The following is an 18,529-nucleotide window of genomic DNA, read 5'->3' on the forward strand; positions in this document are numbered from 1 at the left end:
TCTGGAAGCATGGCCGGGCAAGTTATTATGGATTAATGGGCATAGTGCTGAAGAAACGAGGACTTAAATGTGAAGCGCACTGTGGGCCCAAGTCGCAACAGCAAAAGCCCGATGCCACATTGTGTCGCTGCCGTGGACTTCCGTCGATCCACCGACAGCGAAGGAAGTAAGATCTACGTAATTGTCGTAGGATAAAATTGTAGAAGGCTTGCCAGTGACTGTGCTTTTCTCTGAAGTTGAACAGTTAATAACAAGCACTTTATAATCGAAGTGTTGCAGTTATATTCCACCCGACAATAACACCAAGTAGGTTCCTTCCAATCCTTACTTCATTGAACCGAGTGTGTCACGCCATTATCAAGAGAAAATAATTATGTTAACTATCAAATTATTTGCATAGACGGTGAAGAGTAAATTTCAGACTGGTTATCGTCATCAGTTGTTGCACTTAATAAGCTTACGCCAACTTAATAATAGACTGAAGTAATAAATTTGATTATTAAGATTTATTTCAATGCATATTCAGCTGAAGTTAATTCAAGGATATTTCATGAAACTATAAAGCTTATTCCACCTGACAACTTACCAATTAATGAATTATTATCATTCAAAACATAGTTAATCATTTATTGGCAATATATTTCATTATAAGTAGATTAAACTGTGCAAAGTACCTAATTTTAAACACAGAATGACAGTCCATTATTCAAAATCTCGATAGATAATTATCTGTGTTGTCAGCATTGCACTTAGCTGACAAATTATGAACAAAATAAGTGTAGTTAGATTATTATGTCATTGTTTTATATGACTATTGAGCCTGACACAGCACTTACGTAAAAGTTCCCGTTCCACCTGCTGCGCTACAAACAGGTAAACTTTATTTTTGACACAATTATTCACGTACTTAACAGTACTGTCGCTCATCAGTTGAGCTTGCGACCGATTTTTTAATTGCTTTTACAACTTAATCATTTCTTTCGGCAAAATTTCCACTGGCAAAATTTATTTCCAAATTATTTCCATTATTTCATTTACCGATCATTATTGAATGAAATTACTCATTCAATAACGATCAAGTTATAACGTCTCCTGTTTCCCGCGGAATAATCATTATTTACTTCGGATTCGGATGCCTCATCCCGACGCGGGTCAAAACTCATAATTCGCGGTCATTGTGAACTTGTAATTTCGCAAATGCCGGGAGGCAGGGGGTTGTTATAGATGTTGAGCGGGTCTATGAGGGTCTTCCAGTGAATAATACGCCCTGCCTCACTGCCCCACCACCAGCGCCTCTCCCCACACAGCTGGGCCCACAAGAAACTCTCACTTTATTCTGGATTCGACACAACCGTTCATCTTGCACCTCTGTGAGCAGGTGTAAAGTGTAATATACGTATGAAATATCCAGAGGCCCATTAGAAAAAATTAACGTACAGCAAGCCGCGACCAGTGATACACAAAGTGTAAAATAAATTTATTTATTACCATCTATGATCACAAACTTGTTAGGTCCTCAGACTGTCGTTTTTGGTCAACATTGATCTGATGATTCTAGTATATACCACATGTTACATATGTGTGACAATGCTGAACTGATTTTGTGTTTATTCTGTTGCGCTGCCACTATGGTTCCATTATATTAGGAGGTGTTTTTAAAACAGTCTGAAGATAGTCACTGCTAACCGAAACCGGTAGTCTGTGATCATAGTAATAAATAAATTAATTGTAAATCAACATATATTACGTCTTTCACACAGAGGCCAGGCACTCTGGGTTGTACCAGGCATTTGCTTAATTTCTTCGCTTGAATGTGTTCGCTGTGGTCAAGCTGTGACTCCTTCTTCATGTTGAGATAGGCTGCTTAAAAATGAATGAATGAACGATAATGCGTGTGAGTAGAATCAAAAACCCTACAACTCTTGCTGTACAGATTCATATCTCTTAGCATTTACATAGCAAAACGTAACAGTGTAAAGGGATGTGATATGGAAAAGAGATGAAAAACTAGGCTTCACTAAGAGAAACATATAGTTTATGGATAGCTATTTGACATTCCAATTAACCTGCATGTGAGACTGTACACAAAGGAATTTGGCGAACTCGCCCAATAAACCAGCTGAATTTTGGAGGACCTCAGTAGCGTGACAAGGGAGGCACCACATGACGTTGCATTGTTGCCAAATTTATTCAATTTGGCGGGTCAAGATGGCGGTGATAGAAGTGGCAACCTCGTAATGATGTCATGGCAGGAAGTTCATATTTTGGCGTGAAAATAGGTCAACTGGGCTACATCCACTTACCCAATCACCACCTCCATCCTCCCACCCCTCAGCCTCCCTCCCCCAGAAAATGAAGGGAAATTCAAATTTTCGTGGAACAAAGGTCTCTTAGGATACCTCAACTAACCTAGGTAAATGGTGGGAAAAAAGGTCACTTCAGCTACCTCCACTAACATAAGTCAGCTGACCGCCACCTCTTCCTAGGAATTGGTGGAAAAAGGACTCAGCCTTTGCTGGTCTGCTGGATAGGATGGATGTAAGTCTTTATTTAAACAATTTGAGGCAGTAGCTCCATCCACTGTGTCCAACATGAAGTCTAGAGTCCAAGTGACCTGGTATACAGTACCACCACCAGAGTGCACTGTCATCAATCTCGTATTCCAAGATGGTAGGACATGTTCTGAGGCATCAAGGGATCCCCAATTTAGTACTGGTGGGCAGTGTGGAGGGTAAAAATCGTAGAGGGAGACCAAGAGATGAATACACTAAGCAGATTCAGAAGGATGTAGGCTGCAGTATGTACTGGGAGATGAAGAGGCTTGCACAGGATAGAGTAGCATGGAGAGCTGCATGAAATCAGTCTCAGGACTGAAGACCACAACAACAACAACAGTCCAAGATGGCGGTCTGTAAGAAAGAAGGAGGGAAAAGGACTCAGCCTGTTCTGCGCTGCTGGATAGGATGGAGTGTACTTTATTTATTATGGAATAATTTATTTAGGGATGGATTTCACGTACTTTATTTATTAGGCTGATTCAAAAAACTCACTCTGACATGTTAGGGGTCACCGTACACAGCCAGACTGCTCGTAAGTCACAGAAATAATGCAATAGACTGATGTGCAGACATGAAAACAACCTGTAAATGCCCGTATCTCGTGGTCGTGCGGTAGCGTTCTCGCTTCCCACGCCCGGGTTCCCGGGTTCGATTCCCGGCGGGGTCAGGGATTTTCTCTGCCTCGTGATGGCTGGGTGATGTGTGCTGTCCTTAGGTTAGTTTGGTTTAAGTAGTTCTAAGTTCTAGGGGACTGATGACCATAGATGTTAAGTCCCATAGTGCTCAGAGCCATTTGAACCATTTGAACCTGTAAATTGTCAAAATTGTGCATGTAAAACGCTCAGCAGACATGCTCACTAATTCTAAACTGGCCAAATAGTGCATAGCACTACGTGTGAAATTGTCAAAATAATGCTTATATAACACACTGCCAACATACTCACAACAGCCGAAAATAATGTTGTGCACAAACACTCATTGACGTGAAAAACGCATTCGAAGTATCGTCAACCACAACTTATTAGAGGCTCCAACGCGCGCACACGCCGACACTGCCGCGAGCCACCGCTGGAAAGACGAATGCAGGACGCAAGCCATTGCTCTCAGGGCACTGTCACCTATGGCCAGCAGGTGAAAGACGCATCTACTTTCGGGTATACAGTTAGAATTCTTTGAGTGTTATACTGACGTCACATGTCTATGTAAATAAGAAACAAGTCACCGTCTGGTCACGCATGTGTTACCATTGCTGTCGCGATGTCTCTACAGTCCATCGAAGACCTTATTGCCAAGCGACTCAACCTCGCAGACACAGCTAAAAGGTTCTCAATATTATACTGATGTCACATGTTAAAAATGCTTCCCAGAATAGCACAGGGCAAATTGTTCCTAGCCATCTTAATGGGGCACGCGAGCTGCGTCTAGCCATGCAAGTGTTTACCTGCCCAGCGTGGCTGATGCATCACCGCGAAATTTTCACGTAGCGATTCACCATCACATATGCTTTTAAAAGGTTCTCAATGTTATACTGACGTTACTTGGCTATGTAAATAACAGTCAAAGCGACCTCTCGGAAATTGTAAATTGTAGTAGAAATATTTAATGGTCGCTTCCCTAGGAGCTTTCGTCATGTCTCAGTTCATCTGCATGGAAATACTTGTCCTAACAGGAGCTGTTTACGTAAATGTGCCATAATAACGTCGAATGCATTTCTCCTGATGGTCCAAACCTGGCACCCCGTCCATCACGTGTTACCCTTTCTGGATATCGTTAAGTCTGCCTTTTAACAAACATATACGAAACGCCCATGTTCTCACCCCTATGAGGATGCTCCTTTGTCCCAGCACAAAGGATGTCTTGTGAATAAATAGAGCGTTATGATCAGCTCTTACTGAATTTACCCGCCAAATTACTGATGCTTCTGGTGTGGAAGCACTGTCCAGCTATTTCTTTCTGCAGGCGAGACTTTCAGTGGAAAAACTATTTTGTACAGATCGCCATATTGCACTGACAGTTAAACCCTGCAAAATTGGCCTACAGATGGTCAAAAATGTAAACTTTCTTACTCAGTTACACTGCTCGGCCACTGAACACGAAAGCTTGAACATTAGAGAGTCAAAATGATCTCCAGCCCGACAATATATCACCGTGGACCGTGTCAGTTCGTATCCTGTGGCATACAAAATCACTACTTTTGCATCATTCATATAGCTATCGACCGCCAGACACTTGCACATATACCACAAAGACAGACAGTATAAGAACATGAACTATAGGTATACTCTTAACAGCACTAAACATTTTCCAGCATTTAGAATATCATACCATTTACGCGACACTTTTTGATATCAAGCACACAGCAATATCGCTTGCATAACAGTAGTATCACTCGCACAATATAGTTCGGAAGATATCGACTGGAAATTATTTCTCTAGAAACCCAAAATTTTAGCGAGGTGTAGTATGCTACAAATCACTGAGTAAATAGAAACTTATCCCATCTGCGAAGACCTTTACGCGATAACTAGAAAAAAACAGTGAAATCCGATATTTCCACTCGCGAATACCGATGTCAGTGATGTAACACATTCCAAATCATTCTTATAATATAGAAAGTCAGCCATGGTGTTTCTCATGTCTACAGAACCAGGAAACATGTCTTCCACCTGTCTTTCACTTGCTAGACGCACACACCACAATCGATGTCCGTTCAACTAAAGAAAGGCGCGAAATGTGTAGAAGCATTCAACCGGACAATTTACATGGGAGGGAATAATGGTCCAGCGTGAACACACGTACATATCAAATCTTCTCAGATATCCACGCGATCACGAAAGCTATCCTACACATACTAAGCATTAGTTCGATATTCGGCCATCTAGAGGAGGGCATGGTTAAGTCAGCTACATTCCTGCATCGCAACAGGCCTCTCCATTCGGACAGCTAGCTGGAAATGTGAATTATTCCCGCCACAGACCACCAGCGCAGACAGAATCAGTCTAGGAAACCGGGCAAACTAATATTTCATCATTGTACTTACAACTGAATATTACGAATGCTGTCTCAATTGGATAACATTCGACAATGAGCTTAGTATCGGAAATACACCCTGCTGACGGCTGTGGCTCTGGAAATAGAAATGTCTGTACCATTCTTATGACTTGACATACTTTTCCCTTGCTATCACAGTACTCCGCATCAAATCCATACTTCCTTGCGCCTGAACATAGCCATTTCCTTTGCATATTCTGGAACACACACACATACTTTATAAGAGTGATGCTCAAGTCGAATCTATCAAGCAGCCCCTACTACTGAGCATAATGCTCCGCCAATAACTGATTGCCGGTGATATGATATAGTACTGACCCAAAATCCGCGATGGGTGGACATGTCTCACACGTTTTTCATGCAAGTGCTACCATTTTGTCTTAGAAATACAGGTGTAATCGTCTTACAAACTGCTTTATGTTAAAAAACACAATCGCAACGACCATAGTACTGTCACAGTCTGTCTTGTTTCTACAGGTGCAGACAAGTATCCATCTTAAAAGGTATACCACAACTTCGAGGTGTGTGTTAGATTCTAAACTGCGATTAACATGTTCTGATCCATTGCCTCTTGCAGAAAACTAGACGTCGCAAGGTGTAAATCATGCTGTTACTGCTGTCACCATAACACACTGTATGTCTGTGTATGTGCATGTGCCGTGGCCGGCTCCCAGGACCAAGTCCTCTCGCTGGTGAATCCAGCATCAAACATAGAATACATCTTTGGACGTAACATGTGGTTGGTCCACCAGCGAGCCCTATCCCAGATGTTATATATGGTGGATCCGCCTGTGAGCATCGGTCTCGATATATAGTGGGATGTAGTATATTGTGGATTTGCATCCCAACAATGCTCCGTACGGGGGCGGATCCACCTTCAAACCCTATCCTGGACATGGCACATTATGGATCCGCTTCCCAACATCACTCCGAATATAACGCGACACATTCACACACACGGACATACAGAAAACAGAGCAAATGCACTTCAAATGTAGAATATTTGGTGGGGGCTACTGAATGCAATCGAGAACACTGATATAGTACGCCTCCCGATCAGAAAAACAGAACATTTGTGCTAGGTGTTGGCAGCTGGGCTACATTTACAAAAAATTTTAGAACATGGAACGAGAGGTGATGTCATGATCGATTGGGTGGAACTGACATAAAATTGATAGAATTGCGAGATACGACGGAAAATATGTATAAATTGAGGGAATATACACCGAAATGCGATAATTTGAGGAAGTACTTGCGTGTCTTCTGGTTGGCGTAGAGCAATTCTTGTACATGAGAACAAGTATGCGACTGCAAGAGGAATCGGGGAAAACGTCGACATGGAAGCGAAGGGAACCAGGGAAACAGTCACTTTTTTTCCGTCGAGGCAGCATTCGACTGTGTGTCTATTGAGGTAACAGTGATGCACGTAAGTTGACTACTGTATTTGACGCATTTCAGGAAAACAGAGAACAATCTGCCTTAAACTTACATGCATCTGCATTATAGGACAACAGAGAGTGGGGCTGTAACGAGGTACGATTTAATGGCAGGCTGACGATACATTCTAGCGAGGGAGATGTTGCTGCAGGTCATTTGACCATTTTTTCGCTGTTCTGTCAGGATGCAAATGTCGTGTGACATAGCCTGCGTTCGACTCGTATACAACCATGTTTCCTGTATGTGACTTAGAGCACTGTCCAATTGCGATCGATAGCAGCAAATCTCTTGGTCATCAGAGAACTTCCATCTCATGTGTGACGAAACGTGACCCCTCCTGATTTGACACATTCCTCTAAATGAACGAATAATTATGCGACGTACTCCATTCCCTTGTCGAATCTTGGGTATAAAATCGAGACTTCAGTTTCATAACTAAGATGATTCTAAGTTAGCAATAGGTGATTGTGAGACACAGTAATCCCCATGTATACAGCTGCTTGACAGATGTTTATGGAGTTAGTGGCAGCATGACGTGTAATTTCACATGTCAGAAGCCGCTGCTATGCGTTTATCTGCTTCCTTGTAGGAGGTATTCTCCGTTACTAACGACCATTTTATATAGGACTGATTCGGGCATAGTATAATTTCTGGAACGTTATCGGATGTGAGCAGTGTACGCTATACGGCTATGGAAAGCTATATTGTGCATGTATCACACAGAGCCGCTGTTTTAAGGAAGTAGTTTTTTCATTTTACATTTGTTACCATAGTTTATCGTAGAGAAACCTGCAAGAAGGATGATGTCATGTACTGGAAATGTATTTCTTACATTGGGATATTAACAACACTGCATTCCACATGACTGATTGGTTGGAAACTGAAGCTCTATAACATCATATCCTGTCTTAAGTGCAGAACCGTGTAGCCTTAGGAGTGCGTGCGTTTATATTCTCTCCTGCTACTGAACCCAGACATTACAACAATACTTTTAAAATTGGTAGCGCAGTTGATTTACGTATAATGCTTCGAACTCCATCTGTCTCAAGCTCCATCATGCATAAAAATAACCTGTTCTTGTTCTTCTTAATCGTCTGCCATTACAAGTCTGTTACTATAAACCGATAAGGGGTGCTAACCTCCTCCACATTGGGCGCATCTGGAGAAATCTTGTGCACTTCGATTGGCGAAGACCCGGAAAGCTCCATTCATTCACAAGATGTGGCATGTAGCGGTCTGCTTCTGGTCAGCTCGCGGATTAAATCGGTAACAGTGTTGTGGGGTGGGTTGGTCGAGGACAGTGCGAGCGAGTCTCTCAGTCTCTAATTTTATCCTAACACTCCCATCCGCATAGAGATAGATCGTTTATCATGCACTATGCCTGAGGTGCTAGAAACATGTAGAGCGCTTTTTTTTTTTGCTTTTTTTAAAAATCTTACAGTACTTAACTGCTAAGTTCATCAGTCCCAAAGCTTACACACTACTTTACCTAAATTATCTTAAGGACAAACACACACACACCCATGTCCGGGGGAGGACTCAAACCTCTGCCAGGACCAGCCGCACAGCCCATGACTGCAGTGCCTGAGACCGCTCGGCTAATCCTGCGTGGCTAAAGCGTTGTCTGGTATACTTTGACGATATATGTTCAAGAATTAACAGTGAATGGACGTACTACAAACTCGTCTGTCTACATTTGCAATGATACTCGCAAAGTAGAGAATGGGCGGTTTAGCGATGATACTGAAATTGGGAAACATGCAGCTGCATCATTTGTCAGTATCGAAATTACTGTAAAACTGCTAAAAATATTCACACTATCAAGTGTGATGCTTATTATTACATTACATCGACGGTCTCTTTTCCATCCCATCCATCTACTGGTATGCTGTTGGTCAGTACATAATGATTGACTGACATCGTTTGTTTGGAATGGAGAAAAAGTTTTGGTGGAGGATCAATACCTTCTGGGGATGGCTAGCGCCAAAACAGTGATCGCATACATGACTGCAATATGAGGAATCAGTCGAAACGGAATACAGAGCTATCAGCTATTCCATGACAGTGACAGATGAGTTAAAATGTAGAGCTGTACGTGGTAGCCAAGTGGTCTGAGGCGTCTTGTCACATTGCCCCCCTAAGAGGTTCGAGTCTTCCCTCATTCGTGGGTGTGTGTGTTATCCATAGCGTAAGTTGGGTTAAGATAGATTAATTAGTGTGTAAGTCTAGGGGCTGATGACCTCAGTACTTACCACAAATTTCCAAAAATTTTTAAATGAAGAGGTCACTAACCACCTTTGGACTGAAATTTGGAAACGCTGCACAACGCCGCCAAACGCTTCCAGTTTCATTATGTAGTAACTGTCTTTTATTTAAAACCATCCAATGTGTGTGGTGTGTTATGGTAGCACCAGTAACAACATGATTTAACCCATGCGACGTCTAGTTTCCTGCGAGAGGCAATGGATCAGAATGTGCAAATGTCAGTTTAGAATCTGACACACACCTCAAAGTAGTGGCAGTAAAACAAAATGTATGGCAGTGTAGAAAGCATGCTACAGAAGAAGAAAAAAGAAATGTTTCAAACAACAACATAGGGTAACAGGGAGCGTCTCTTGTGACTTACAGTTTAATCTAAGGGATACAGTCATCCTCCTGTAGTACAGGTCATGAAACTTTAAACTGGTCTGTGCAGTGGATCAATACCTGTATATTTAACAGGACCGTCACATGTGCTCCGTGGTGCCATGCATGCAGTATTTGTTTTCGATATATGGGAGGAGAGAGATGCGGTAAAAGTCTTATCAAGTTCTCTATTGGATGAAGTTGGTGTAGCTTTCATAGTTCGTAATTTTTCTCTGTTGGATGGTACAGAATAACAATAGTAGCATGTTGCAGTAATATAGGTGAATGGGCCCTGAGGGACGCAATCTACTTCACATTGCAGTATCTGCATGTAGTTTAGAGCAGCACCACAATGACGTAGAAAAATTCTCGTCCTTCACCCAGTTGCCGTATTGTCTTTCATACTACGTCTTGTTGCTGGAGCGAGCTTCGTTTGACGCTGACCTTACACATAGTACATAGTTGGAGGAGCTACCACAAAATGTACGAATGGTCAAAAAACAATCCTGTCGCACTAACTCAGTTTACACTGTTTCTACATAGGTTGCAGAAAGTGGTAAATATAGCTTTCTCTGACTTCTACTCATTTCCGACTTAAATTGTAACAATGACATGCGCAGAGCTGCATGGATGGTAGTGCAGAGTCTGAGGGGCACTTGCAAGATGCATAAGGACCACCTAAAACCACGTTGCAATTTTGCTGTAGCAGATAGGTTCGAGAAAGGTGACTCGTTTCGAGATATGAGAGTGAAAGAAATATGATTCGCTTGAGGCCGTAATCATTAAAGGCCTTCTCCATAGGATCCGACGCAGGTATGTGGTTGAATGGAAAGACTTGATTCCAAATCCCAGACAACATTTTTAGTGGATAGCGAAACACTAGAGATCTGAAAAGTCAGTCTAAATTTCTTACAACCTCAATGAGCACATCATCTACTGTTTGTGATGCTTCTCAATCAACCTATGCCTATAACCCAGTGGATATATCGCAGTAGCTCTGCCATGGCATTGAGACAGGATGCATTACAAATACTGGAGAAATATCTAGTGTGAGCATGAGGGAGTTGCAAGTACTGGTTTCATACTACCTGCCTTAGCCGAATCACTTTCTGTATTCAGTAATTTTATTACAATGTTGCAACGTCAGTGACGTGTAACCGCACTGTTAGTCTGATAATCTACGAGGTGTGGCTAGAAAAAAACCGGACTAGTACTGGTGAAACAATAAAACGAATGCAATAAGGCTGAAAGTCGCGTGGCCTGTCACGTGACTCTCGCTCCGCCTACTGCTCGAGTTTCATCTGCCTCCTGCACTCAGTCTGCCCGTGGCGTCTGTTTTAAGTAGTTGACGTTTTATCTGTGCGTCGGAAAATGTTGAGTGTACAGAAAGAACAGCGTGTTAACATCAAATTTTGTTTCAAACTAGGAAAATCTGCAAGTGAAACGTTTGTAATGTTACAACAAGTGTACGGCGATGATTGTTTATCGCGAACACAAGTGTTTGAGTGGTTTAAACAATTTAAAGAAGGCCGCGAAGACACCAGTGATGACACTCGCACTGGCAGATCATTGTCAGCAAAAACTGATGCAAACATTGAAAAAATCGGTAAACTTGTTCGACACTTTCCTTGTCAACTCCTGTTAACTCAGACACTGCTCTGATTGTTAAACGGCGATCTTGTCGAACAAGTTTACCGATTTTGTCAATGTTTGCATCAGTTTTTGCTGACAATGGTCTGCCAGTGCGAGTGTCATCACTGGTGTCTTTGCGGCCATCTTTAAATCGTATAAACCACTCAAACACTTGTGTTCGCGATAAACAATCATCGCCGTACACTTGTTGTAACATTACAAATGTTTCACTTGCAGATTTTCCTAGTTTGAAACAAAATTTGATGTTAACACGCTGTTCTTTCTGTACACTCAACATTTTCCGACGCACAGACAAAACGTCAACTACTTAAAACAGACGCCACGGGCAGACTGAGTGCAGGAGGCAGATGAAACTCGAGCAGTAGGCGGAGCGAGAGTCACGTGACAGGCCACGCGACTTTCAGCCTTATTGCATTCGTTTTATTGTTTCACCAGTACTAGTCCGGTTTTTTTCTAGCCACACCTCGTACACTCATGCGATTACCAACAATATTCAGTGTCGCGGTATTAGTCTCGAAAAACCACTTTATTCCGAGATAATGCCAGACTTCGATTTGTAAAGCCAGTATAGCTTTTAACATGGATGCTTGTCAGCACCTGTAGAACCAAGACTGCTTGTGACACTTCCATGGTCGTGGTAGCACTCGCAGGAAAAATCTATGAGACATGTCCACCCATCGATGATTATTTCCCAGTATTGTTTCGCTCGCAATAAAAACTTATGAAACATGTCCACCCATCGCTGATTTTGGGTCAGTAGTAATTCGTATCGCCGGCAATTAGTAATTGACAGAGTATTATACTTAGTAGTGGAGATGCGTGATATATTCGCCTTGAGCATCACTCTTATATAGTATGTGTGTGTGTGTGTGTGTTCCAAGATGTACAAAGGGACTGACTACGTCCAGTCTTAAGGAAGTATTGATTTGATGCGGATTACTATGATAGGAAAGGGGAAAGTATTTCAAACGATTGAAATGGTTCTGAGCACTATGGGACTTAACATCTGGGGTCATCAGGCCCTCGAACTCAGAACTACTTCAACCTAAGGACAACACACACATACATGCCCGAGGCAGGATTCGAACTTGCACCTAAAACCACTTGGCCACACCTGCCGGCCGAAAGTATGTCAAGTCATAAGAATGGTACAGATATTTCTATTTCCAGAGCCACAGCCATCAGCAGGGTGTATTTCCGATACTTCGCTAACTGTCGAATGTCATCCAATTGAGACCGCGATCGTAATATTTAATTGTAAGTGAACTGATAAAGTATATACGAGGCCAGTTTCTAGGATGTTCTGTCCACGCTTGTGGTCTGTGTCGGGAATGATTCACGTTTGCAGCTAACGGTAGGAGCTGTCCGAATAGAGAGGCCTGTTGGGATGCAGGAATGTAGCTGGTTCCATGACGTCCTCTAGACGGCCGAATAGCGGACTAATACTTAGTATGTGTTGGATAGCTTTCGTAATCGAGTGGAAATTTGAGAAGATTCAATATGTATGTGTGGCTACCCTGGATCATCATTCCCTCCCATGTAAATTGTCTGGTTGACTGCTTCCACACATTTCACGCCTTTCTTTAGTTGAGGGGATATCGATTGTGGTGCGTGCATCTACAGGTGAAAGACGGGCGGAAGACACATTTCCTGGTTCTCTAGACATGAGAAACACCTTAGTTGACTTTGTAAATTATAAGAATGATTTGGAAGCTGTTACATCACCGACATCGGTATTCGCGAGTGGAAATATCAGTTTCCTCTATTGTTTTCCAAGTTCTCACGTAATGGTCTTCGCAGACGGGATAAGTTTCTAGTTACTCAGTGGTTTGCAGCATGCTACACCTCGCTAAAGTTTCGGGTTTGTAGAGAAATAATTTCCAGTTTACATCTTCGGAATTATAGTGTGCGAGTGATACTACTTCTATGCAAGCGATATTCCTGTGTGCTTGATACCGAGAAATATCGCGTAAATTGTATGATATTTTGCCAAACCATGTGATATTACATATTTTCTTGTAATCCCGAGTCTGGAGGTGGGTGTAGAATTCAAGCAAGAAAGTATGCAGATTGGAGCCAGAAACAGTAACGCCTTTGTGCCAAGGAGAAAAGAGCCTGACTTTGTACAACAGTTTGGTGAGTCACTTCGGTCCGCTAAGGGCCTCTGGTCATGTGTTGGGTGTGGGTGACTTGTGACCGTAGGTTACAGTGGATGAGCTTGTGGAAAAATATCTAGTGCTGCGAGGAGTATACATACGGCGAATGTGCTTATGCTATCTGTCTTTGCAGTATATGTACAAGTTCCGGCAGTCGATAGCTGTGTGAATGTTGGAAAAGAGGCGATTTTGTACGGCGTAGGATACGAATTGTATGTTTAGTACATCGACATGGTTCGCAGTGATATATTGTCTGGTTGTAGATCATTTTCACGATATAATATTCAAACCTTCATCCTCAGTGGCAGAGAATAGTAATTGAGTAAGATTCTTTCCGTATTTGATGATCTGTAGGCCGCTTTTGCAGAGTTTAACTGGCGTCTGTACAAAACAGTTTTTCCCAACCAAAGTGTAGTCTGCAGAAAGAAAAATCCGGACACTGCTTCCACACTGGCAGCATCAGTAATTTGACGGGTAAATTCAGCAAGATCCAATCATAATGCTCCACTCCTTCAGAAGACATCCTTTGTGCCATGACATCGGATCCTCTACATAGAAGTGAGAACGTTTGTAGTTTGGAGCTGTTTGCTGAAAGCAGGACTTATCGACTTCCAGGAAGGGTAACAAATGATGGACGAGTTCCACGTTAGAAGCATCTGGATGAATGCATTCGGCGTTATTCTGGACTATTTTTTAAACAGCTCCTGTTGGGACAAGTATTTACATGCAAATAAGCTGAGACATCACGAAAGCTCCTATAAAAGCGACCGTTAACTATTTCTTTGACACTTTACAATTTCGAGAGGTCGACGTGGCTCTTATTTACGTAGCCATGTAACACTGAGAACCTAAAGATGTGCCTATTATGGTGATTCCCTACACGAACATTTAGCAGCGATGTTTCAGCCGCGCTAGGCAGGTAAATGCACGCATGACTAGATGCAGCTCACATGTCCCGTTAGGATCGCTCAGAAAAATGCACCCTGTGTTATTCTGGCAAGCATTTCTGTAGCGCGACCTGTGACGTCAGTATAATACAGAGAACATTTTAGCTGCGTCATCGAGTTTGAGTCGCTCGGAAATTAGGTCTTCTCTAGACTGCAAGGTAGAGAGGCAACGGTAAATTCGTACGCGTCCAGTGGGTGACTTGGCTCTTATTTACAAAGACATGTGACGTTAGTATAACGTTGGAAGAATTCAAACTGTGTACCTGAAAATAGATGCGATGTTCCCCTGCTGGCTGAAGGCAATAGTGGCCTGAGAGCTATAGCTTGTGCCCCTGCATTCGTCTGTCCGGCAGTGGCTCACGTCAGTGTCAGCATGTGCATGCATTGGAGCCTATGATATGAAACTTCCTGGCAGATAAAACAGTGTGCCGGACCGAGACTCGAACTCGGGACCTTTGCCTTTCGCGGGCAGATGCTCTACCAACAGCTACCCAAGCACGACTCATGTCCTGTCCTGACAGCTTAACTTCTGCCAGTATCTCGTCTCCTACCTTCCAAACTGTACAGAAGCTCTCCTGCGAACCTTGCAGAACTAGCACTCCTGAAAGAAAGGAAATTCCGGAGACATGGCTCAGTCACTGACTGGGGATGTTTCCAGAATGAGATTTTGAATCTGCAGTGGAGTGTGCGCTCATATGAAACTTCCTGGCAGATTAAAACTGTGTGCTGGACCGAGACTCGAAATCAGGTCCTTAGCCTTTCGCGGGCAATTGCTTTACCAACTGAGCTACCCAAGCATGACTCACAGCCAGTCCTCGCAGCTTCACTTCTGCAGTACCTCGTCTCCTACCTTCCAAACTTCTGTGAACAGGTCCGTAGGCTGTGCTATTCATTATTTGGACAGTTTAGAGTTAGTGAGCATATCTGCAGAGCATTTTATGTGCATTATTCTGACAAATTACGAGTTGTTTTCATGTCTGCACATCAGTGTACTGCATTATTTCGATCGCTTAGGAGTAGTTTGCAGGTATGTAGGCTGTGAATTTTGACCCCAAGCACGTCACCGAAGGTGTTGTGTATCAGTGTAATAAACAAACTATGTGAAATCCATCCCTAAATAAATTATTCCAAAATAAATAAAGTGCACTCCATTATATCCAGCAGCCCAGAACAGGATGAGTCCTTTTCTCTCATTTTTTCCCACACACCGCCATCTTGGATAACGTCACAGGAGAGGCGACAGTGCCCTCTGGTGGCGGTACTGTGTACCAGATCAGTTCTATTCCAGACCTCATGGTGAACACATTGGATCAAGCTACTGCCTCACATTGTTTGAATAAACACTGCCTGCAAAATAAAGTCTTACATCCATCCTGTCCAGCAGCCCAGCACTGGTTGAGTCCTTTTCCCCACCAATTGCTAGGAAGAGGTGGCGGTCAGATGACTTATGTTAGTGGAGGTAGCCCAACTGACCATTTTTCTGCCCAAAATTGTACTTCCCGCCATTTTATGAGTGAGGGGGAGAATGAGGGTGGGGAGGGCTGGGGTTAGATTTGTGGAGGTAATGCAATTGACCTATTTTCCCGCCAAAATTTCAACTTCCCATCATGACGTCATTGCGACATTGCCACATCTATTGTCTCCATATTGGATCCGCCATCTTGAATAAATTTGGCAACAATGCAACGCCGCCCTTACCCCCCCTACTTACCTCATTTGGTTGATTTATAGAACAAGGTCGAAAGAATGCACAAGGGCTCCTTGACTTTTAAAAAGCTGGCTGTGTTACGATGGAAATACTCAAGAGACGTTAAGAGAATTTTGGAAGAAAGACGTCATTGTTTCAATTTCGGGGAAGCTCAAAGAACTGCTACTGATTTCATGCGAAGGCAGATATAGGAGGAAAGGCAGGGTCACACTGCAGGATGAACCCTAGGGGATCTTAGTATACATATGAATAAGCAAGACCCTGGCAACTGACGCCATCTGTTGACACTGGGAAGCGAAAAATTAGGTACTCCGTGGTGCGTCAGGAGGGGAGAAGGGGCAAAGCGTTTCGTGTCATGGGTACCATTGTCCGGCGGCACTCAGCATATAGGAATTATCCTGTAGGTGGTGCGAAGGATGAAGGACGGTCTTACAGTAAACTCATTGCGAGAGTTAAATAGCTTTAGGTCGGAAAGAGAACCACGACGATGTGTAAATAACCGGTTTCTGTTTAGCATACCGGAATCGTACAATTCATTCGTATATTACCTGTTTAGAATGTCAAACAATGCGTCCTCCTATCCCAAAGAAAGCAGGTGTTGACAGATGTGAAAATTACCGAACTATCAGTTTAATAACTCACAGCTGCAAAATACTAACGCGAATTCTTTACAGACGAATGAAAAAACTGGTAGAAGCCGACCTCGGGGAAGATCAGTTTGGATTCCGTCGAAATGTTGGAACACGTTAGGCAATACTGACCTTACGACTTATCTTAGAAGAAAGATTAAGAAAAGGCAAACATACGTTTCTAGCATTTATAGACTTAGAGAAAGCTTTTGACAACGTTAAATGGAATACTCTCTTTCAAATTCTGAAGGTGGCAGGGGTAAAATACAGGGAGCGAAAGGCTATTTACAATTTGTACAGAAACCAAATGGCAGTTATAAGAGTCGAGGGGCATGAAAGGGAAGCAGTGGTTGGGAAGGGAGTGAGACAGGGTTGTAGCCTCTCCCCGATGTTATTCAATCTGTATATTGAGCAAGCAGTGAAGGAAACAAAAGAAAAATTCGGATTAGGTATTAAAATCCATGGAGAAGAAATAAAAACTTTGATGTTCGCCGATGACATTGTAATTCTGTCAGAGACAGCAAAGGACTTGGAAGAGCAGTTGAACGGAATGGATAGTGTTTTGAAAGGAGGATATAAGATGAACATCAACAAAAGCCAAACGAGGATAATGGAATGTAGTCGAATTAAGTCGGCTGATGCTGAGGGAATTAGATTAGGAAATGAGACACTTGAGGTAGTAAAGAAGTTTTGCTATTTGGGGAGCAAAGTAACTGATGATGGACGAAGTAGAGAGGATATAAAATGTAGACTGGCAATGGCAAGGAAAGCGTTTATGAAGAAGAGAAATTTGTTAACATCGAGTATAGATTTAAGTGTCAGGAAGTCGTTTCTGAAAGTAATTGTGTGGAGTGTAGCCATGTATGGAAGTGAAACATGGACGATAAGTAGTTTGGTCAAGAAGAGAATAGAAGCTTTTGAAATGTGGTGCTACAGAAGAATGCTGAAGATTAGATGGGTAGATCACATATCTAATGAGGAGGTATTGAATAGAATTGGGGAGAAGAGGAGTTTGTGGCACAACTTGAAAGAAAGAAGGGACCGGTTGGTAGAACACATTTTGAGGCATCAAGGGATCACAAATTTAGCATTGGAGGGCAGCGTGGAGGGTAAAAATCGTAGAGGGAGACCAAGAGATGAATACACAAAACAGATTCAGAAGGATGTATATTGCAGTAAGTACTGGGAGATGAAGAAGCTTGCACAGGGTAGAGTAGCATGGAGAGCTTCATCAAACCAGTCTCAGGACTGAAGACCAAAACATCTAGCCTGTCTCAGATGAGGGGCGTCCACACGTTAAGGAAGGTGGTACGCCAAATCACATGTGCATAAGCTCCCATTTTCTGCAGTTATTATTCAGATATGGATTTGCGATAGGAGGATAGGGTACTTGTGATCTGCTAGTGAAAAATATCTGTATCTACATACACCTCCGCAAGCCACCGTATGGTGCCTGACCGAGGGTACCACGTGTCACTACTAGCCATTCCTGTTCCTGTCCCACTCGCAAACAGAGCGAGGGAGAAACGAATGTCTATAAGCTACCATACAAGCCCTAATTTCTCTCATCTTATCTTTGTGGTCCTTACTAAAATTGTGTATTAGCAGCAGCAGGTTCGAAATGTAGTCGGCCTCAAATGCTGGTTCTCTAAATTTCTGCAATATTGCCTCTCGAAAAGAGCGTCGTCGTCCCTCCAGGGATCCCAGTTTGAGTTCACGAAGCAATTCCGTAGTACTTTCACGCTGATCAAACCTACCGGTAACT

The sequence above is a fragment of the Schistocerca nitens genome, chromosome 9 (genome assembly GCF_023898315.1).
Source record: "Schistocerca nitens isolate TAMUIC-IGC-003100 chromosome 9, iqSchNite1.1, whole genome shotgun sequence".
NCBI classification, from domain to species: Eukaryota; Metazoa; Arthropoda; class Insecta; order Orthoptera; family Acrididae; genus Schistocerca; species Schistocerca nitens.